Source organism: Silene latifolia, chromosome 6 (genome assembly GCF_048544455.1).
Source record: "Silene latifolia isolate original U9 population chromosome 6, ASM4854445v1, whole genome shotgun sequence".
NCBI classification, from domain to species: domain Eukaryota; kingdom Viridiplantae; phylum Streptophyta; class Magnoliopsida; order Caryophyllales; family Caryophyllaceae; genus Silene; species Silene latifolia.
The window spans coordinates 87,599,156-87,622,020 of NC_133531.1; the positions used below are offsets into that span (position 1 = coordinate 87,599,156).

At 39.9% G+C, this 22,865-nt stretch overlaps 2 non-coding genes across 2 annotated transcripts; both read left to right on the plus strand.

The window, feature by feature from the left end:
* The first annotated feature begins 1,197 nt into the window (after positions 1 to 1,197).
* On the plus strand, positions 1,198 to 1,303 carry LOC141589356 (small nucleolar RNA R71). Its single transcript, XR_012520298.1, has one exon. It is a non-coding gene; the product is annotated as a small nucleolar RNA R71 (small nucleolar RNA).
* A 7,238-nt stretch (positions 1,304 to 8,541) lies between these two features.
* Positions 8,542 to 8,648, plus strand: LOC141588937 (small nucleolar RNA R71). Its single transcript, XR_012519902.1, has one exon. It is a non-coding gene; the product is annotated as a small nucleolar RNA R71 (small nucleolar RNA).
* Positions 8,649 to 22,865: the final 14,217 nt, after the last annotated feature.

The following is a 22,865-nucleotide window of genomic DNA, read 5'->3' on the forward strand; positions in this document are numbered from 1 at the left end:
ACATTAATTGCAGAATAACCATTGACAGCTCCTTCAATATTTTCATCTGTACCTGCAGCAAGGAAAACAGACGAACTTTCCTCCTTTTTGCTCTCAATCTGAGGCAGAGGGGCCACGATAGCAGCACGATGTTCCAAATTTTCATTCGGAGTGTCAATAGGAGGGTCAGTAGAAGAGAGGGCATTGCAAGGCTGAGATTGCATGGGAGCCCTTCGGAACTTAGACTGATGGAATATCAATTCCTCGTCCCCAACCTGGAAAGTCAATGTCTTGCCCCCTATGTCTATCACTGCACGAGCAGTAAATAAAAATGGTCTCCCTAAGATAATAGGGGTATAGGTATCTTCGGGGATGTCAAGTACAACGAAGTCAACGGGAATAAAGAACCTCCCGATCTTAACAGGTATGCCTTCTATGACACCTAGTGGCCGTGATATACTACGGTCGGCCATATGAATAGTCATATTTGTGCAATTAAACTTGGTCAAATCAAGTCTCTTAGCCAGAGACAGCGGTAAGACACTCACGCTAGCGCCAAGATCGCATAACACATTATCAATTAAGTGGGTACTAATATGACACAGAATCGACAAACTACCCGGGTCTGATTGTTTGGGAGGTAACTTATTCTGAACTAGGGCCGTCCCTACCTCGGTCAAAGCTACCGTCTCATGGTCGTTAATGTGCCTCTTACGTGATAAAATTTCTTTCATAAATTTAAGGTAAGAGGGTACCTATGTCAGCAATTCAGTGAATGGCACAGTGACTTGCAAGCTTTTCAGGAGTTCGGAAAATTTGCCAAACTGTTGATTAGCCTTAGTACTCTGCAAACGCCTCGGAAAAGGCATCGTGATGGGTATCTCGTTGCTCCCACACCTCTCACATGTGACAGTCTCCCCTCTAGTAAGAAAATGAACTGTCTGAGGCTCCCCAGCAGAATATAGCTCCAGCTTATCAAACATAGCATTCATGGCTTCCAGCTGAGCCACAACTTGCTTATCGACTGCATGAACTGTTCTAATACCATCCCACGGGTTTCTATACTCTGCACAGTGGGTCACCATCTCTTCAATAAGGGCCCATCCCTTATCATCGTCAGTGTTCTTTTGGAATCTTTCGTTGGATGATGCATCATGTATGGCTCTGTGATCATCGTACAACCCATTGTAGAACTGATTGGACAGAAACCACGGATCAAAACCATGGTGAGGAAGTGACCTCACCAACCTCTTGAAACGGCACCATGCTTCATAGAAAGTTTCATCAGGCGCCTGCTTGAAACTAGTGATTTTTTCCCTCAGCTGATTAGTGCGCTGGGAGGGAAATATCTCTTATAAAAAGCAAGATCAAGGGTCTCCAAGTCTGTGACCCCCGCGGCCTTACGGTCCAGGTCAGTCAGCCACTCCCTGGCTGAGTCAGTCAAAGAAAAAGGAAACAACACCTCCTTAATCTTGTCTTGAGTTACCCCTTTTGTGGTGGGGATAATAGAACAGTAGTCCGTAAAGACCTCCATATGCTTCCTCGGGTCTTCACCTGCCACACCTCTAAAGAGATTTCTCTCCACCAGATTGATATAGGACGGACGGATGTCAAAAGTATTCCCATCCTCAGTCTGGAGATTGAAACCTTTAGGAATAGATGATGCTTTAGGCTCCGAATGACTAGCAATATTCGGCATCTTTACTGGTTGGTTTGCAGAACTGAAAGTGTCTTTTCTTCAAAAGTACTCAAGGCTTCCTTTCGTGATTCTCTTTGCATACGGAGTCTATGCCTGAACAGTCTCTCTGGCTCAGAATCAGCTGAAAATAACTCCAACGTATTTGACCTGGGCATACACAATCCTGAAAGGAAATGAATAAGAACTGCCTCAAGGAATAAAAAAATTCCCTGAGATGGATAAAATAAACGAAACAAAGACAGATAGGGCAATTGCCTCCCCAGCAACGACGCCAAAATTTGACAGGACTATCGTATACCAATCAAAAATAACTAACTAAACTAACTATATAGCTAGGGAAGTCAGGTCGATCTCCTCAGGGAGGCAAGATATCTGTAAGAGTCCGTCTATTTGGTCACAAAGGGGGGGGGGGGTTGTAATTGGTTTTCTAAACTATAAGATTTAAAGGAAGAGAAGCAAGGAAAGAGCAATAAAGACAGAAAATGAGAATAAACTATGAATAGAGACTCAACTGTAAACAACTTAGATAAATTACTGTGAGACGAATATGGAAAGGTCCTTCTAGTCCACTTTCTATCCTAAATTACCACTAACTTAACTTCCGTCCTTGTCAGGGTAGTCTACTGTTCATAGCAGGCCTATTTAGTTCGATCTTCCGATCCAGGATTAAATTTAACTAGATTAAAAGGGTGGCTCAGAAGCGTGCACTAAACTAAGTCGGTAAATATAGTTATATTGCTATAGGGATAGAGTCTCATAATTAATTCATCTAACCTGATGCCTGTCGTTGTATGCACCAAAAATAATATTTATAATCCAAACTACTACTATAGCTAGTGGCAGTCAGGGTCGAACCACAAGGAGGTGATGCAATTAATAGTTATCTAATTATAGCCTAAGGAAACAAATGTGAGGGGGATTTGGTTTGAGTCGGTCTATAACTAAAAGCAATAATGAAAAGAAAACTAAAGAAATGTATGAAATCAAATAATAAAAGGGTGCTAAGATGGTCGGTTCACTATAGTTTCAGCGGAAGTATACTAGGTGGGTCTAAAACAAACACGCGAGACGGGAAAATAAGAAGTCCTCTCAGTCCATTCTCAACAGGTAGCATCTTTCGATCTCGCTACAGGTCCCTAATATCACTAATGCTAACTTTCGTCCTGAAAAGTGATTTAAAAGGCTAAATTAACTCATCTTTAGATCTCATTAATCTAGTCGTCTTAATTAGGTAGGCTCTCTCCCTTCCCTATCTTTCGATCTTTATTGGGTCGGTCAAATCCTTGACAATCAACTAGTCGCGTGCACTCGATTCGTCAAATATGGAAACTAAATTAATTAAAATGAAGCATATCTCACGTGGCCAGTCGATCGACCAGGGAACCCAGTCGATCGACCATGGCGCGATTTAAGTCATACTATTCTAATGCCGCCTACACTACAGATTCCCTACATCCTAGCACATGGGGTTTAGCTACTCATGCTTACGATAAAAATAACAACAAGATTAACAAATAATGATACTGAATTCATGATTAAATTAACTAAACAAGCAAATAACATGAGACGATAAATTGGCTTTCGGGAAACTATTCTAGCAATTCTATACTACGAACGGAATAAAGCAGTAAACTGAATATAAGAACAGTGAAATACCGTATGAAAGCAGGAGAGAAGAATTGCAGAACAACGATCCAGAAACCGAAAGCAAAAGTAAATTGTATTGAAAAGGAAACAATGTTAAGAGCCCTAATTACTGATGATAAACTAAAAACTGAATGCCAAACTTGATAATGTCAGGTTACGTTATATAGGAATATAACGTAACACTTATTCCTAAACCTAATATACGATGGGCTTCGGAATATTCGTTCTATTTCTTTAATTTGCGCGTCAGCTCGTGTGTTGGTCGATCGACAATGAAAGGCAGTCGATCGACTGGTCTGCACTGAACAGTAGCTTCTGTAAGTCGCGCTCTGGTCAATCGACCATGGAGGTCGGTCGACTGGAGTAGCTGGTACTTGGCTTCAAAAACTTCGTGAATTAGTCTTTCGGGCCTCGATATGCTCACCAAGTTCGTTTCTTGAGTAAAAACTTCACGTCAAATGCAATGCAAAGTACTCGAGGATGGATTTAGCTTGATTTCCGCTGGATTCTTCACATTTCTGCAATAATGTACAAAAACACGAAAGTAGACGGAAATGGGGAGAATAGTAGCATAAACTACATAAATGAGCTCTGAAATGCGTGTAAAATAGGGTGTAAAACATCATATAAATGACACGCATCAAACTTCCCCAAACCAAACCCTTGCTTGTCCCCAAGCAAGAATTAGACTCGATCCTAAAACCTAGTGGAACGAGTTCAGTCTCAGAGCGAAATGCAAACCGAATTGCCTAAACCAATTTAATGCTACAACTAACAATCAATTAGCAATATGAATCATGCAAACGAATTATGAAGTCGTCAACTATAGAGACTTATCAAATCGGACCCTCACGGGTCGCTCGTATCACACATAAGCACAGGTGAATAATGTAAATATAGAAATAATTCATTTTTTAATGACACTCACCTAACTACGACCTATGAGAACATGCCTGCAATCTAATATGAAAGTAATCTCTACAACCGTACATATGCATTCCAACCAAACAGATGACCATGACATATGCTGAGGTAAATATGGATATGTGAGGTATGGGTAAGAAGAGGTAGAATAAATTTGGATAAAAACAAAGTTAGAAGCCAAGCTAGTAACTAAGGGAATAAAATTATAACAACATCCAACTTCTTGCTCCAACTTCCAATCGAAACGGTGCTAATAGCAAGCACAAAACTCACAATCTCCGAATTAATTGTAATTCCCCAAATGATGATAATAAAGCATGGGAATAAAATCACCAACTAATCAAAACTCCAACCATGTGATTTTGATTTCTCTTATCTCGGGCTTCAGTCGATCGACCAAGATGGCCAGTCGATTGACCGCCCTCTACAATACAGCATGCGTTTCTTTTTTTCTTTTTTCGAATCATTTCTTTTTTTTTCAATTTTTTTTTCTTTCTTTCTTTCCTTCTTTTTTCATCTTCCCAACAACATCTCAAAATGAGCATATGCCACCAAAAACGTAGTAACAATCCCAAAAACTAAACTACTAGCTTGACAAGGGCAGGCTAAATGTAGGATGTATTAACGGGACAAAAAGGCTATTTTTGGCAGTGTGGAGCTTATGGGCAAAATGAATAAAGGGGTGACCTCTTCCACATGCGTCAACAAACCACAAACCGAATGCATACAGGTATTAAGTAGATTAAGTTCATTTTTATGCAAATTAATATAACATGTCTCATAAGGAGTAACTACTCACACTCCTAAATAAAATTGTCATGAATGACACTAGTTATAGGCTCTAAATCTCAGAAAATGCAAGTAGTTTGCCAAAAATCAAAGTCAAGTCTCAAGTCCAGCAAGAATTTAACGAAAACTCGTAGACTATGCATATTGACTCTACTAATAACATGTCAATTACCAAGGCTTAGGCATAAACGGCTAAAAATGTAATGTCATCATTGAAATACTACCGTTCCAACTCGACCTATATGCAAAACTAAACGTGCAATTTCTGAAATTTTTTTGAAATTTTTTATTTTTTTATTTTTTCTGTATATATAAGAGAAAATAAACAACAATGCAAAACAACAATGTAAACGTGAATGCAAGCAAATGAAATGCAACGCAAAACCCTTCCCCAAAGCAAATCACACAATGTCCCCATTGTGCAAAATTATGTAGTGAAATAAAAGGAGAACGGGAATTTTGCGATAAATTAACTAAATAAGACATGAAGTAAGAACTCGGAAACACACAAGATTTTAGGCGCAGCAAAGGGAAACCTCCCCAAACCAGCGTGAGCTAGGAGGTTTCAGTAGCCAGCAGTGCTACCAATAAGTACCTGAAAAGACAGAAAATACCACGCGTAAATCCGAGAAAACAATTATTGAAACGCAAAATTATGTGTAAAATAAAGAAACGGAAGAAAACAGAAATGAGTCGGAGAATAAAGTGGAGAAAAGACTCCCTCAACTCCGCAAATCGACCAAACACAGCAGGGGAATGATCGAAAACAGATACAGCAGCGAACATGGTCGATCGACCACATCACCCAGTCGATCGACCAGAGTGAACAGGAATAGAAGCTCCTGGAAGTCGCAGCTCAGTCGATTGACCATACTGGCCAGTCGATCGACTGAAATCCCTGCTGGAACTTTCTGATTTCTTCGAATTAGCTCAATAACTCGAGCTAATATGGTCTATAAATCTGCAAATACACATAATAATGCGCCCAAAATTGCGCAAAACCCAATGTAATAATCTAAAGCCTTTAGAATCCTAAGCAAAATTATTAATGCGAAGTCTCGCGCAAACCAAAACAATAAAAAGAGTCTAACGAAAGAAATAAAATGTTTTGTTTAAAAAGCCTTAATCAACTAATAGTTGATCAAGAATGGCCACGGAATGGCCCACTTGCTCGGCTTCTGGCTACAAGAAGTAGCCTCTACAGTGCTCATCTCCTCAGCTGCACTCTTCTCAACTCCAACATCTGCAGAACTCAACGGATCAACAGCTTCAGCATCTCCCCAAGCAATGACCTCTTCTGGCTCATCAAAGTCCAAGTCGGACTCCCTCACTTTGACTGGCTCCTCATCAGTGCCATAGCTAAGACATCCTAAACCGCCTCTTTGAACGATTGACTTCTTCACAGCTGGAGCAACATGCGGCTCTTCATTCCCCAAACCAGCTCCTGCAATATCCAAAACAGAAGAATCTTCCTCCAATTTGCTCCCAAACTGGGGCGGAGGTGTTATAGCAGAAACAGACATAGAGACAGGCATGTCAGAAAGCACAAAATAAGATTTCTTTTCAAAAACTGTATTACAAGTGACTGGCCACATGGGGTCTTTTTTCTTAGCTGTCTGGGCAAAGACAATGGAATGCTTCCCTACTTTGGAGGTCAGAGTCCCTGAACCAACATCTATAGCTGCACCAGCAGTGTGCAAAAATGGTCTACCCAATATGATAGGAATGTGGGCATCCTCAGGCATATCTAGTACAACGAAGTCAACAGGGAAAAAGAACTTCCTTATTTGCACGGGAATGTCCTCTAAGACTCCTATAGGCTGGACCGCAGAACGATCAGCCATATGTACTGTCATGTTGGTAACTTCAAACCTAGTCAATTTCAACTTCGTAGAAAGACTCAAGGGCATTACACTAATACTGGCTCCTAGGTCACACAAGGCGTTCTTAATAGAAAAGGTGCCAATACTACATGAGATGGAAAAGCTACCTGGGTCTTCTAGCTTATGAGGTGCAGTATGGGTCAAATAAGAACATGACTCCTCAGTTAGTGCGACAGATTGCATAGTTTCAAGTGACTTCTTTTTAGACAAAAGTTGCTTCATAAATTTCATGTAAGCATGCACTTGATTTACTAACTCAAGAAAAGGAACTTGTACGTTTAAGCTACGAATAACATTTTCAAATTTGTTAAACGATACCTGTTCCTTTGTCGGCACCAATCTCTCCGGATAGGGGGTTGAAAGAAGCAACTTAGCCCTCTCCTCCAGGTCTCTCATGCCAGCATAGGTGTATTTAGGCTGAAATCCACTACCTTTTCTTTGTTGTAGCTTGACCCTTCTTCAGACCGTCTAAAAAATGAACCATTAATCGTCATCGGGTCATACTTTAGAACCGGAACTGACCCATCAGCATTTGGGTTTTGCCTCAATATTTTCGGAGTAGTCGTACCCCGAAACAAGTGGTCCCTCAAGTTATCTGCATTGGAGAACGAAAAGACTCACCATCAACAGCGTTGTCAGTCGATCGACCATGTTGGTCAGTCGATCGACTGACTTCTACAGGACCAGAAGCTGTGTCACTTTGCGATTCAGTCGATCGACCGGGTATGTCAGTCGATCGACTGATATACCTGGTAGACGTCTTTTTCTTGCCATTGTTCGTCACTGCCTTCTTCTTGCTTGGTTCCGCTTCATCTTTTCCAGTAGCTTCCTCGACCATAGCGGACCCATCAAGGGTAAACCCATTCCTCAAAGTAATAGCATTAAGGGTCTCTTTTTGATCCGTCTGTGACGGCAAATGTCCCGGAGCTCGAGTTGCACTCTTGCTAGCCAATTGAGCGATTTGGCTCTCCAACATCTTCATCCCGGCCTCTTTAGCTTGAGACTCTTTCAGCAACAAATTTTTCAACTCGGCAAATTCGGAGCCTTGGGACTACTGCTGCTGCTGTGGAATATACGGAGGCTTTTGGTATGGCTGCTGCTGCTTATGAGGGGGCACATAATTCTGCTGCTGCTGCTGCTGTGGAGGTGGAGCCGGATTTAGGACATTTTGGCTACTCCACCTCAAGTTCGGATGGACATTCGGCTCAAAATAAGTGTTTGTCTGCCTATAATGTTGAAAAGCAGCACAAGACTCATAGGAAATGCTGCAGTTGTCTGAAACATTTCCTTCTCCTCTACATCTCTTGTAGACGAAAGGACCGTCTGAAACAGCATTCACATGATAGATCCCTCCTTTTGAAGCTCCTCCCAACTCGTACTTATCAAATCTCGCCGTAAGAGCCTCTAATGCCGCTACAGAAGGGGATTCAGCACTTCTCCTTTGATTTCCCCTGGAATTTCCATACTCAGCTTTATGGGTGGCCAAATCATCAATAATTTTCCACCCTTTAGTTTCTCCCAACATTTTCCTGGAATATACCATTAGCTGCCGCATCCAGGATAGCCTTCTGATCGTCATAAAGCCCATTATAAAATTGATTGCATAGGCTCCATTTCTCAAACCCATGGTGCGGAATAGTTCGCACTAACTTCTTGAAACGGACCCACGCCTCATGAAAATTCTCATCAGGACCCTGTTTAAAGCTCGTGATCTGAGCTCTAATGGCATTGGTTTTCGAGGCAGAGAAATATTTCTTGTAAAATGCTATGGCCAGCGAATTCCAATCAGTGATCCCGTTAGCAGCTCGATCCAGGTCTCGGTACCACTCCCTTGCAGCATCACGAAGAGAGAATATGAACATCGTCTCCTTCACCTGGTCCTGGGTCACACCGGTCGGTGGGGGTTAAAACAGCAATAATCAATAAATGTCTCCATATGTTTGGCTACATCTTCATTTGCAGCTCCCCCAAATTGGTTTCTCTCAACCAAGTTGATATAGGACGGTTTCGGCTCGAATTTCCTATCCGTCCCTGGTAATGCGAATCTGAAGAGTCTATTGATCCACAATACTCAAGAGGGGGGGGGGGGTGAATTGAGGATTTAAAACTTTTTCGATTGTACCTATGTAATAGATTATTTAAAGTTTATTGATTAAACTTTAACTAATCAACTAACGATGATGAGCAAAATAAACGAAAGAACGAAACAAACGAAAGAAGAAGAGACACGGATTTTTGATGTGGTTCAGTTTCACAAGTCGAAACCTACGTCCACTATTCTCGATTAATAAATTTAGTACCTTTCTACGGATTACAAATTTACTAACCCAACTCGTACAACTAACTCTACCTGTAACTCAATGAGTACCGTTAAATACTCGAGTGACTAACTTACGCTAATAAGAAAGCACTAATGATTCTAACAAAGGTTCACGTTAATGAACAAGTTAAGAAATCAATCTAAGCACTATTATCTTATAACGATAAACGAAGACCAAGTATGCGAGTTTTATGACACACGACCTTTCAAAGTTGCAAATCGGTTTTTTCTGCTTAAAACACACGGTTTGCTTTTTAAATATTAAAACAATTTTTATGCTTAAGGTCTCTATCTTAGATGTTGTAAATAGCAAAGTATTTATAGGCAAGGAAGAGGTAGGCTACACGGTTTCTATACAAACCCTAATAGCCGAAATAATAAGATATAATTACAAATTATATCTTCTTATTATCTCTTTCCTAAAAGCCTTAAAAGATAATAAAGAACATTCTAAAAGATAGAATATAATCTTTCTAAATATTATCTTTACTATAAATTCTAAGATTATGATAAGATTTCCTAAACCAAAAATATCTTTTACCATAAACAAATATATTAAGAAGATATATAAGATATGTAAAGATCTTATTATAGAATAAAATCTTTACCTAATATCTCTTAGGCAACACGGCATATCACGGCTCATAAGCTCGTGAATCATGCAATCCCTAATCTTAATATATAATTAGAATTTAGGTTTTAGGAGAGGCTATATGGAAACCCTAATTAGTAGTAAAGTCCAACTCATAAGTTGATCCAACATAACCACCAATTAACGCTTACCATAAAACCGGACTCCTTACTAAACCGGCTTTATAAAATAAATACTTTCATTAAAACATTTAAGATAAACTTTAAACAATAATAAAACAATTTTCGAAATGTTTATTAGTCGTGTATAAAAACTCAGCATTTCAATGTTATAGTAGAAGAGCTATAACATTGAGCTCTTTAACTAATAAGGTTATAGCTGCAAAGCTATAACTTTACTAATCAAGAAACTCATTCTTGATTATCATTATGAGATAATCACCTATACTATTCTAATCTTTAAAGAGATCTTTGAGTATAGGCTACGTCATTGACACGTCTGTCGCGTACCTGTCAAAAATACCAACTGGCTCTAACTAACATAGCTAGGGAAGTCGGGTCGAATCCACAGAGAGGTAGGAAATTGCCAGCTTAATCTAAGTTCGTCAAGGTAACCAAATGGGGGGTTTATAAAAGTGATATTCTAAACTAGTAGGAATAAGGAAAGGAGAATAAAAGAAAGGAGTTAAACAGATAGGAAGAAACAGCTAAGACAGACGGTTCACCATAATCATTCAGTCAAGAAATCTAGGTCTCAAATTAATGCAAATACGATCTAAGGGGTAGCGAACGTCACCTTTCGGTCCTTAATTCACCCTAAAGTGTAAACAGCTTCACTTTCGCCCTCACTGCAATACTCTATTGTTCGCTACTAGTCTCGCCTTTTCCAACCTTTCGGTCCAGGTCAAGGATCACTAAGAAATAAATGTCTAATTGCGTCGACTCAATTAGACGGATACAGTTAATTGTAGCATTTAACCAACAAAGACCTTACTAGCATTAACCCAATAAATCGATTACTATTCCCTCACAATTATGGATCCCCTATAGTCTTAGCGTAAGAAAATTAGCTACTCATGATCATTGAATTATCAATAACAACAAATAGATAATTAAAACTTGACATGATGATAAAACTAATAGGGATTCAATTATAACAATTATGATAGCAATTAAAAGAGGGAAAGAATTAGAGCAATAAATAAGATTAAGAATAAAAGTAGAATGATAATACCAATCGCAAAAATCCAACTCCGAGTAGCAAACTGTAAAGGAAGAGTAAAATCCAAAGAACAGTGACAAAGTATATGTTCCAAATCAACGAACGAGAGAGGAGAGCAATCCCGTAGTTCACTCCTTCAGTCTTATACTAAAAATCCATCCTAAAACCTAATCTATGGACTAATTACAAAAGCCCATAAAATAATCAGGCGGATAAAGGCTGTAGAAGAGTAAACCACTCGATCGAGTGGAAATAAACCACTCGATCAAGCAACTGTGCATCAATCTCCTCGATCGAGTAGAAATAAACTACTCGATCGAGTATTCCTTGCTTTGCTTCCTCTTGCGAGTACTCAAAAGTGGTCGATCGAGTAACTTAGGCAAATAAAAGCATTCGATCGAGCAATAAATCACTCGATCGAGCTGTTTAAGCTCGATAGACCTTGAACTACTTCCCGAACCCAGCTCACGCGTCTTCCAAGTGTTACATTTCCAAGCTCCGGCTCCTTATTCTCCATGGATGCATGCAATTGGGACAAATTAGGCTCGATTTAGCTCCTCTTCGGTTAATTCCTGCAAATTACATAAAACGAACCAAAGTAGAATATTCGGGGGTATTTGTAGCCAGATGCTACATAAAAAGTACAGAAATGCGTGTAGAAATGAGGTAGAAACCTTATATAAAAGACACGCATCAAATCTCCCCAAACCAAACCTTTGCTTGTCCCCAAGCAAATATGAATGCAACTAAGAATAAATAATGCAACGGGACCAACGCATCAACTACAAATCATCCACTAGAACCAATTTAATGCGACAAAATGACAAAATGGCAAATGAGAAGTGCAAACGAGTTAAATCAATGTTTCAAACATACTGAACCGTCGACCTTGCAAGACTCAAATGATATCGGACTCTCAAGGGTCGCTCGTCACTCAAAATTAGGCACAAGGTAAGTATATATGTGAAAGATAGGAAGAAGTAAAGACACTCACCTAACTCGATCCATAAGAACATGCATGCAGTTAACATGAATAAAGTCTCTACAACCGTGCATATGCATTCCAACTATACCAATGACCAAGACACATGCCGAGGACTTACATTTGGGTAAGTGAGGTAATGGGTAAGAAGGGGCTAAAATGAATTTGGATATGTGGGGTTAATAGCCAGGCTAGCAACAACGGATCCAAATATAGACTGCATCCCAACTTCGTACTCAATATAGCAAGATGAAATGGTGCAAAAATTATGCACTAAACTCACAAACACCAAGAACTCGTCAACTCCCCATAAGATATAAATAAGACATGGGAGTGAGAATCATTATCCAATTTTTTTTTCAACATGATTTTTCTTTTCTTTTCTTCTTTTCTTATTCCATTTTTTTCGTTCTCTTTTTTTTTTCTTTTCTGTTTCGTTTTTCATCATTTTTTTTCCCATTTTTTCAACAATTCTTTTCCTTTCATTCCCTTCAATTCCTCCACCATCTTCTGCAATCAGATAAAATAACCATATTGCAATAAAACATTCCAAAAACTACTCGTCACTAGCTCGGCTAGGGTAGGAAGTATTATAGAAAGTAGTTAATAGGACAAAAGGCAATTTGGCTATGTGGGGCTCATGGGTAGAATGAAATAAAGGGAACTGACTCTCCTAACATGTGTCACCATCCACAGACCGAATGCATACAGGTATTAAGAAGACTGGACTCATGCTTATGCAAATTGATGTTACATGCCTTAAAGAGAGTACTACTCACATCCTAAATGAAACCGGTCATGAATGTCACCAGTTTAAAAGCTCTAACCTCAGAATGTAATGTAGCTTGCCGACACCATGAATCAAGTTTATTCGTTCAGATGAGAGAGAAACAAAAACTCGTAGATTATGCACATAATCATGCCAACTAAATGTCAAGAATATGCAAGGCTCAAGTAAAGATTAAGTGTAGCGTCAAAGTTCAAATGTTCCGACTCAATTTAAACGTGAATTTTTTTTCAATTTTTATGATTATTTTTTTTTGAATTACATAAAGCAACAATGCATGCGGAAATCAATAAACGTGAAAGCAAAAAGGCAAGAAAACATGCAGAAACAGATATGGATGCATACCTCCCCAAACCAAACCGTACAATGCCCTCATTGTACCAAAAATAGGGAAAGAAATGCAAACTGAAGAGAAAAGGAGGAGTGGAGTCGGAAAACTTACAAAACGTCATAAGGAGGGACCTCCCCAAACCGACCATGAACATGGGAGGTCAAAGAAAGTCAAACAGTAGCTCCATAGACGGAAAACATCAGCTAGGAGTTAGAACTATTCGATCGAGCACTTGGGACAGCTCGATCGAGTGAACTGGTGCATGGGAGGACTCGATCGAGTAGAAAACCGCTCGATCGAGTGAACGTAATTTTGGAAATGGTCGATCGAGGACAATTATCACTCGATCGAGTGAAAACTATCCCAAAAAGTGCTCGATCAACCTGAAAACCGCTCGATCGAGTACTTAGACCTGCAAAACACGCAATTAAAGCAAGGAAATACATAGGGAGTTCGTAAAACAGCGTAAAAAGTTCAACAACAAGCTAAGGAAAAATAAAATGTTTAACAAAAGTACAGTAAAACAGTCCGGGCTGCCTCCCGGAGAGCGCTGGTTTAAGAGGTCCCGCACGACCTTTCTGGCATCAATTAACTGGCGCGTCGAGCTCGTCGAAGCGCAAGACTTCAACGCGATTGTCTGCTTCATTCGCCTCGTGGTAATGCTTCACATATTGGCCATTCACCTTGAATCTGTGACCTTTAAAATCTTCAAGCTCCACGGATCCAAATTTAGTAATAGCTGTCACCGTATAAGGACCACTCCACCTGGACTTCAGCTTGCCAGGAAATAATCTCAACCGGGCATTAAACAGCAGCACCTTTTGCCCAACATGAAACTCACGAGGTAAGATTCTCTTGTCATGCCATCTCTTTGTCTTTTCCTTGTAAATGCGCGAGCTGTCATAGGCATTAAGCCTAAACTCTTCCAATTCATCTAGCTGCAAAAGACGATTCTGACCACACAAATTAGGATCATAATTAAGCTCACGAATTGCCCACCAGGCCTTACATTCCAATTCAACAGGTAAGTGACACGACTTCCCATAAACTAGCCTATAAGGTGATGCACTAATTGGTGTCTTAAATGCAGTTCTGTAGGCCCATAATGTGTCATCTAGATTAAGACTCCAGTCTTTCCGTGATTTAGAAACTACCTTAGACAAGATCTCTTTTAACTCGCGGTTGGAGACCTCAACCTGACCACTAGTTTGGGGATGATACCCCAAACCTCGCCGGTGTTGGACACCAACTTTAGACAGAATAGAAGTGAGTTTCTTTTCTTTAAAATGCATTCCCCCATCACTAATGACGACCCTAGGGACACCAAATCGAGGGAATATGATCTTTTTAAACATCTTTATCACGGTCTTGGCATCACAATGAGGTGAGGCTATTGCGTCAACCCATTTCGACACATAGTCTACAGCCACTAAGATATACCTGTTACCTTTACTGGATAGGAACGGTCCTTGGAAATCAATGCCCCATACATCGAAGACCTCAACTTCTAAGATGCCGTTTTGTGGCATCTCATGTCTCTTTGAAATGTTCCCTGATCGTTGGCAAGCATCGCAAGCTGAAACAAAAGACCTAGCATCAGCAAACAAAGAAGGCCAGTAAAAACCAGACTGAAGTACCTTAGCCACGGTGCACGATGGACCGTGGTGACCACCATACGAAGAGGAGTGACAGCCTTCCAGGACTATTTTGGTCTCCCACTGCGGAATACACCGTCTGTAGAGACCGTCTGCATATTCCTTAAATAAGTAAGGATCATCCTGGAAATCATTAGCGTTATACAGAAAACGCTTCCTCTGCTGATGAGAAAGGTCAGGCGGCAGCTTGCCACTGACAACGAAGTTAGCTATATCAGCATACCAAGGTTTTTGGTTAACAATAGATGAAATAACAGCAATTAAGGTATCGTCAGGAAAAGAATCATCTATAGGTAGAGAATCTTCCCCTTCTTGTCGCATCAGTCGCGACAAGTGATCAGCTACAACGTTTTCAACTCCTTTCTTATCCTTAATCTGCAAATCAAACTCCTAAAGGAGGAGTATCCATCTCAGTAGCCGTGGTTTAGCCTCCTTCTTAGCAAGGATATGCCTCAAAGCTGCATGGTCAGTAAAAACAGTGACCTATGACCCAATTAAATAAGTACGAAACTTCTCTAAGGCATAAACTATGGCTAGCAGCTCTTTCTCAATGGTAGTGTACTTCACTTGAGCCTCATCCAGAGTTCGGCTCGCATAGTAGATAGAACTCAAAGCCTTGTCTTTCCTTTGACCTAGCACCGCTCCTAGTGCATAGTCACTCGCATCACACATAATCTCAAACGGCAAGTCCTAGTCGGGAGGCTGTATGATTGGCGCAGAGACTAAGGCCTGCTTTAACCTGTTAAAAGCAGAAAGACAATCGTCAGTAAACACAAACGGGGCATCCTTAAGTAGCAACTGTGTATGTGGTTTAGCAATCTTTGAGAAGTCCTTGATGAACCGGCGATAAAAGCCGGCGTGACCAAGGAAACTCCTCACCCCCTTAACATTAACAGGAGGTGGTAATTGCTGAATCACTTCCACCTTTGCTTTATCAAATTCTATTCCCCTATCAGAAACTAAGTGCCCTAGAACAACTCCCTTGTTGACCATAAAGTGGCACTTCTCCCAGTTCAGCACAAGATTAACCTCAATGCAGCGCTGCAACACTTTCTCAAGGTTAGAGAGACAGTTAGAAAAATCACTTCCATACACACTGAAATCGTCCATAAAAACTTCCATGATAGACTCAATATACTCTGAAAATACCCCCATCATACACCTTTGAAAGGTGGCAGGGGCATTACACAAACCAAAAGGCATCCTGCGATAAGCAAAAACGCCCTGAGGACAAGTAAATGTAGTCTTAGCCTGATCTTCTGGGTGGATAGGGATCTGAAAGAACCCTGAATACCCGTCTAAATAGCAGAAGAATTTATGAGAGGCTAACCTTTCTACCATTTGATCAATAAAAGGAAGGGGAAAGTGATCTCTCTTGGTGGCGGCATTGAGCTATCTGTAATCTATGCACATCCGCCAACCAGTCACTACTCGAGTAGGTATTAATTCATTCTTTTCATTCTTAACTACAGTTGTCCCTCCTTTCTTCGGGACCACCTGTACTGGACTCACCCATCTAGAATTACCGACAGAATAAATAATACCTGCGTCTAGCAGCTTCATTACCTCAGCCATCACAACATCCTCGCATCTTACGGTTCACCGGTGGCGACCATGTCTGCAAGGTTTGTGATCTTCCTCCAGCTCTATCTTGTGCATATAAATATCGGGACTAATCCCCTTGATATCGTCCGTGAATAGCCCGATTCTTTCTGTTTCTCTTAAGTACTGACTAACAAAGAGGTGGTGATCATCATTAAGCTTAGCACTAACAATGACTGGATATTGCTCTGTATCGTCCAAGAAAACATATTTAAGATGAGAAGGGAGAGGCTTACGTTCCGGTACCTTTACCTCAATGGAGCAAAGAGTGCTAATCATTTGTTCCACTTGCTCTCCCTCAGCTTCATCGAAATCATCAACTAGCAATTCCAAAGCAGTGTCATCGTCGTAAATGCAGGTTATCTCGCATACTCATCAAAAAGCATAAGGGCTTCTAGTGGGTCCTTCACAAAAGAACCTGACCAGAAGTCATAAATAGACTCGTCAATAATATCAACCGAATAGCAAGTATCCTCTATCATTGGTCGAGCCAAAGTACTAGGCAGACTGAAAGTGATCGCGTTATCCCCTACTGCAAGAGTCAAACGCCCATGTCTGACATCAATAACAACCCCAGCTGTACAAAGGAATGGTCTTCCTAAGATAATTTAGGTCCGGGTGTCCTCAGCTATATCTAAAACAATGAAATCTACTGGGATAAAGAGCTTGCCTATTTTCACAGGCACGTCCTCCAAGACACCTAAGGGCTTCCTAACAGATCTATCAGCCATCTGTTGGGTAATGTTAGTCACTTTAAAATGACTCATGTTCAGTTTCTTGCAGACAGGAAGGGGCATGACACTGACACTGGCACCTAAATCGCATAGGGCCTTATCAATAACCATGTTGCCTATAATACAAGTAATAGAAAAGCTGCCCGGGTCTTTCATTTTAGGCGGACTCTTATTCAAAAGCAAATTACTAGACTCTTCCATAAATGAAATCGTCTCAATTTCACTTAAATTTCTCTTACGCGTTACAATATCTTTCATAAATTTAGCGTAAGTGGGTACCTAAGTAACAAGTTCGGAAAAAGGGACAGTTACCTGGAGGTTCTTCACAATGTCAACAAACTTACCGTACTGTTGCTCGATCTTTGCGTCCTTCAGACGGCCTGGAAAGGGTACCCTGGTAGCAACGAGTGGACCCGCAACTTTTTCTTTACCCTTATCAATGCGTGACGTCTCCACAGCAGGGGAAGATGACACGGTGGCGGTATTAGATAGTAAATTAGGATCCCGCCACTTAAAGTACTCGATCGAGTACTTTTATCAGTCGATTGACCATTTTCTTCTTCTGTTTCACTCGATCGACCATTTTTATCACTCGATCGAGTGATTTCCTCAGCAAAGTTACTCGATCGAGTAAGATTATCACTCGATCGACCAACATCAATTTGTGCACCACTCGATCGACCAGTAATTTCACTCGATCGAGTGAAAGGCTGAACTAAATCGCTCGATCGAGTAGAAAAATCACTCGATCGAGTGTTTACAGCACACGCAGCAAGTATTTCTTCCAAAAACTCGTCTAAATCATCCTCCGGGGTATCGTCAGCTATAAAAACCCCGTCTTCTGGTACTTTTGGCTTTTCATCAGTAAAGCCAACTTGGAAATTCGTTGCACTAACTGAATTGCATGTCGGTAGAAGCTCGGCTTGGTCTTTCGCGAGTGTTAACTGCGCGACTTGTTCCCTCAATTCCGCTATGACCGTGTCCTTACTATCGCACATGCTCATCACAAAGGATTTTAATTCAGCAACTTCTTCATTTGTAGAAGGGGAAACCGGCTGCGGTACTGGCGTAGAAGGGGTAGAGACATTCTTTATTTCCTCATACAGCTGAAAAAAGGAACTCCTTGCTTAAATTTCTTATAAGCAAGGGCACGCTCTACACTTGCCATACATTCAATAGGGTCATGCCCTTCCTCGCCACATCAACCACATGGCTCTATATGCTCAGTGATCGAACAACCTTGTAATTTAGACATTCCGGCAGATAGACTTACAAAGCAATGAACAACCTGCAAAATTAATCAAAACTTTGCCAAAAAAATGAGATTAGCCTCAAGGAATAAATTCCTTGAGACGAGGGACAAACTTAATTAAAGCAACAAAATTGCGCCACCTCCCCGGCAACGGCGCCAAAATTTGACACGTCTGTCGCGCACCTGTCAAAAACACCAACTGGCTCTAAATAACATAGCTAGGGAAGTCGGGTCGAATCCACAGAGAGGTAGGAAATTGCCAGCTTAATCTAAGTTCGTCAAGGAAACCAAATGGGGGGTTTATAAAAGTGATATTCTAAACTAGTAGGAATAAGGAAAGGAGAATAAAAGAAAGGAGTTTAACAGATAGGAAGAAACAGCTAAGACAGACGGTTCACCATAATCATTCAGTCAAGAAATCTAGGTCTCAAATTAATGCAAATACGATCTAAGGGGTAGCGAACGTCACCTTTCGGTCCTTAATTCACCCTAAAGTGTAAACAGCTTAAGTTTCGCCCTCACTGCAATACTCTATTGTTCGCTACTAGTCTCGCCTTTTCCAACCTTTCGGTCCAGGTCAAGGATCACTAAGAAATAAATGTCTAATTGCGTCAACTCAATTAGACGGATACAGTTAATTTTAGCATTTAACCAACAAAGACCTTACTAGCATTAACCCAATAAATCGATTACTATTCCCTCACAATTATGGATCCCCTATAGTCTTAGCGTAAAAAAATTAGCTACTCATGATCATTGAATTATCAATAACAACAAATAGATAATTAAAACTTGACATGATGATAAAACTAATAGGGATTCAATTATAACAATTATGATAGCAATTAAAAGAGGGAAAGAATTAGAGCAATAAATTGAAGGAAAAGTAGATCTATATACTAACATATTCATATATGTTTTAATTTAATTTGTCATAAAATTAATGATTGATCTTATGCATGGAAACATTAAAACAAAATAAGGAAGAAACATTGTTCTTACATTGGAATTTCGGTTCATATGGGCACAAAAGAGATCTCCTTTTCTTTTGTTCTTGAGCTTTCCTTTTGGATGAACAAAGATCCAAGTGTAGGATCTCTCTCAAGGAATAATACCCAAAGCACACTCTTAATAAAATTAATATAATGTATACTAGATACTATTAATTTTGTAAGAAAAATTGACCCAAAACTATTGTTTGTGCTCTTGAATATTCGGTCAAGAGTAGATGAATTTTGGAGTATTTTATCTCTCTAATTTCTCATTAAAATGTAGAGAGGAAATTAATTTTCTCATACTAGAAATTATGTGTATAGAATGAAAATAAAAATTAGAGAAGAAAAACTCTCTAAATGTCCTTGGTAAAACCGGTGGGAGGAGGGATTGGGGAGCCTATGCATGGGCATGATTCTCTAACCAAGAGAATAGGTATGTAAGTCTAGGTGTAGGTAGTGTCATCATATTGTTTCCACTTAAATTATTAAACATAATTTAATCACCATAATCCCTCCATATTTCGGTCCATATGGGATAAAATGGATTCTATTTTATCTTTGTCAATTTTGTCAATTTGTTATATGTCACATGTCACATGTCACATAAAACTGTTATGTATTTTTAACATATTAAAAATCAACATATTAATAAAAATACGTCATATACAAAAAACGACTTAGTAATTCATAATTACTTGTACCAAAATATTTTACCGTTTATAAATCACAACAGTTTGTATTTATAATAATTCATTCAAATCAATTGTTTCCTTAAACAATAATTTCATCTGAGCAATGATACAATTCGATTACTCAGACCGTATCTCATTTAATTAAGTTTCAATGTGATACGTAAATTTTACTTCAAAAATCGTCCGTCAATTTTAATTAAATTAATTGACTCGTAATGTTATACGATCAATTAATTGATCAATTAAGGGTGTTGCCCTATAGGTACGACCTAGGGGGTCAACTGATCACCACCGTTCACGATAGTAATGTCAAACTCTAGTCGGCCAATCATTATCGATATATGTTGACAGTAAAAATTACTTACCAATTGTATTCTTTAAAATGAGATTTAATAATGATATTTAAATCATGTGATCGCACTATTGTTGAGGACACATTTCCCAACAATCGCCCACTTGTCCTCGACAAGTGTGCGTCACCAATTCTCTTGTCCTATTATTATCTCCCACTCAATGCAAGGTGTCTTTCAGGTCGTACTTGCAAGTGATCATATCGAGAGTGGTTTCCTCGATCTGGAGAATAACTGATTGACCGGACTTATCTATCATAGATACTTTCCGAGCGTGGCCACGCATTTCCAGATCATTACTCCTCGAGTGGCCCTGAGATATTGTTATAACCCTGACTAGGGGTGGACAATTCCTATCGCACTCATTCCCTTCAACTAGCCACAGCCATCATAACCCAAAATGTGCCCATTTGACCCCATTTACGAAGGTCGTAGTAACACAAATCAAAGTTAATGTGAAACTGTGCCATCTTAGGTGAATGGTCTTTAGTCAAAAGAAACGACTCATTAGAATACCATAGTAGCTCTCGCCACGACCAGGCTATATAAATTTCTAGAACTCTATAAGCGGTCATAAGGCCCGACAAAATGTTCCTAACAGTCTGCCTATGTGATCGACTAGTCATCTCACATGACTCTATGGCACTTGAACTTGCCATCAATCGTATCACACTCTAGTCACTTCGAGACGTCACCTCATACAAGTGACTATGGGCCAATACTATGTTAATCCGTGATCACTTTAACGGGGTTCAATTGTCACTACAACCCGTTTGGATGTAACAATGTATAAATTAAAGATAAAAGACAAATGTGATTATGAATATGAACAAAAACAACACTTTTATTTCATTTCAAAATCTAACAAAAACTTTGTACACGTTTAAGTCCCATGGACGCAACATGTCCATCATGCTTAGCCTGCGATAAAGGCTTGGTGAGCGGATCGGCTATGTTGTCATCCGTCCCAACCTTACAAATCGCAATTTCCTTTCTTTCAATGAAATCTCTTATTACATGATATTTTCTAAGTACATGTCTAGATCTATTACTAGACTTTGGCTCCTTAGCTTGGAAGATTGTCCCACTATTATCACAATAAAGAGTGATGGGATCATTGGCGTTAGGTACTACTCTTAGACCTTCCGTGAATTGCCTGATCCACACAGCTTCCTTAGCAGCTTCTGATGCTGCAATGTACTCAGCCTCCGTTGTTGAATCCGCGGTCACAGCTTCCTTGAAGCTTCTCCAGCTAACGGCACCACAATTGAGCATGAAAACAAAACCAGCCTGTGATTTCAAATCATCGCTATCTGTTTGAAAACTTGAGTCCGTGTATCCATTAACACGCAACTCAGTGTCTCCTCCAAACACTAGGATAGAATCCTTAGTTCTTCTCAAGTACTTAAGGATGTTCTTGACGGCTATCCAGTGACTCTCACCTGGATTTCCTTGATATCTACTCGTCATGCTCAAGGCATACGAGACATCAGGACGTGTGCATATCATGGCATACATGATTGATCCAACAGCGGAAGCATAAGGGATCAACTTCATGCGTTCAACATCATGGGGTTCGGAGAGAGATTGAGTCTTGCTCAATATCGTCCCGGTTACCATAGGTACCAAACCCCTTTTGGATTTGTCCATGCTGAACCGTCGAAGAATCTTATCAACATAAGATTCTTGACTTAGTGCCAATATCCTCTTGGATCTATCTCTATGGATCCGGGTACCTAATATGCGTTGTGCCTCTCCTAAATCCTTCATTTGGAAGTGGTTACCTAACCACTTCTTAACAGAAGACAACATTGGAATATCATTTCCAATGAGTAGTATGTCATCGACATACAAGATTAGGAACACAACATTGCTCCCACTAAATTTCATGTATAAACATGGTTCCTCAACACTTCGAGTGAAACCATTTTCCTTTATAACATGATTGAATCGATGATTCCAACTTCTAGATGCTTGCTTAAGACCATAAATGGATCTATTAAGCTTGCATACTTTGTTAGGATTTTTAGAATCAACAAAACCTTCGGGTTGTATCATGTACACCTCCTCTTCTAAATGCCCATTTAGAAAAGCGGTTTTGACATCCATTTGTCATATTTCATAATCATAAAATGCGGCAATCGCTAACAAAATCCGTATGGATCTTAGCATGGCTACGGGGGCGAAGGTCTCATCATAATGGAGACCTTGGACATGGGTAAATCCTTTTGCCACTAGCCTAGCTTTGTAGACATCATCATGTCCTTCTATGACTTTTTTGACCTTGAATATCCATTGACATTGAAGGGGTCTTGCCCCTTTAGGCAAATCTACCAAGTCCCAAACTTGGTTTCCATGCATAGAATCCATTTCGGACTTCATGGCTTCAAGCCATAAGGAGGAATTTGGACTAGAGATTGCGGCCTTGTAG